Here is a 1,675-nt window from a genome sequence, read left to right as displayed (position 1 = left end):
CACCCCAGCTTTGGAAGTCACCAAAGTTAGGTGGCCATAATAATAATTGTACCGGTAATTTTACATCTGACACCAGGTGACTCCCACCTTCAATCCTTCAGTCGCAAATATCTCAACCTTCTGTTCAAGATGGGTATTTTTTTTCATCAAAAGCAAAACAAATAAAGACAATAACTCAATAATATACCAAAAACTTGACAAGCGCCTTATTCCACCGTGTCATGGCACTTAATTATAGACTAACAACAGGACTTAACATCACAAACAATAATAACACTTCACAATGTGATAATACGTAGTATAGATTTTTATCCACATAGCTTAACTAGAGTGCAGATCTATGTTCATTTCATCATCATCATTGCCTTTCTCACCCTGCACCAGGGTATAGGCCACGGACAAACAGCCTCCACTTTTCTCTATCCTGGGCTAGCCTCTTGATATTATTCCATGTCTTCCCACTTCTCTGTACATCGATTTCTGTGATTCTTCTCAAGGTTCCACGAGGTCTTCCCCTTGACCTCTTGCCCTGTGGGTTCCAATCCAAAACTCTCTCTGTTATGCAGCTGCCTGACTTCCTGAGAGTATGTTCATTTAACATGACTAAAATACAGTAACACTTGGACAGTTACAGAGGTAAGACATTGCTAACTATCTGCTCTCGCTAGGATTTGATGTCGAACGGGCGAAACTTATAGCTGCAAGAGATAATAGCACACAAAAACCTAACATATGTACAATCACTTGCGTTCTTGCCTAATAAGCCCCTAGGCTAAATGACAATTATCGTGTGTTGGCTACATCTCTAGTTTGTTCTTCTTTTATCACCACGTTCCTTTGTTGCAACATTCTGCATGGCCTATACACTCTTATACTTATACATGTACTGTCTAAGCATCCACAACATGGCCAGAGCCTACGACCGTTCCTAGCCTTCCCTCTAGCTACCCTAGTTCAAATTTCTCTCTCTCTCTCTCTCTCTCTCTCTCTCTCTCTCTCTCTCTCTCTCTCTCTCTCTCCGCCCGCAGACAAAATTGCACGCTTTCAGCACAAGGGCGCTGGAACGTTTGTTTACACTGGTGTCACGGTGAACACACATCGGGTGAGAAAAGCCAAAAGGCTCATCCTCTCACCCCGGGTGAGAAGCCTACAACTGCGCGATTCTCACCCTGGGTGAGAATAGGGGTGGACATCTTCTTCCCTCCGTACCAAGGAGGGTGTGGGCTTTGAACATGCCAACCTTTGCGTTGTCACGCTTCTATATAATTAAGGTTCATCATCGCTTTACAGTATCTTTTGATAGGAATCTGAGAAATCACGGACTTAATAGATTTTGGGAGCACAAGATGGTGTAAATCTCCGCCCCCACGCCAAGATTCCCTGCTCTGCCTGATGCTGCCCTAGGCAACGGCGTCCAGGGTGGTAATTATGCCTGATATTTACGGGCCCTAGCTGGCCTCACTTTGTTACAGGTGCTCTGGTGGGAGAACCCGTTTAAGCCCCACCAATGGTTATAAATAATTTACGGTGTCTAGGTCCCACAATTTCCGTTTTTGCATTTTCGCTGTACCTGTTTAGGTCCCACATTGATATTCGATTACTTGTAAGTTATTTCAGCCAAAGATCGTTCATAACAAGATAGTTCACTCGGCCAAAAAAGTGTCCGCGGAAGTCC

Source organism: Aplysia californica, unplaced genomic scaffold (genome assembly GCF_000002075.1).
Source record: "Aplysia californica isolate F4 #8 unplaced genomic scaffold, AplCal3.0 scaffold00284, whole genome shotgun sequence".
In the NCBI taxonomy this organism is placed as follows: domain Eukaryota; kingdom Metazoa; phylum Mollusca; class Gastropoda; order Aplysiida; family Aplysiidae; genus Aplysia; species Aplysia californica.
Note: the sequence above shows the minus strand (reverse complement) of the source record.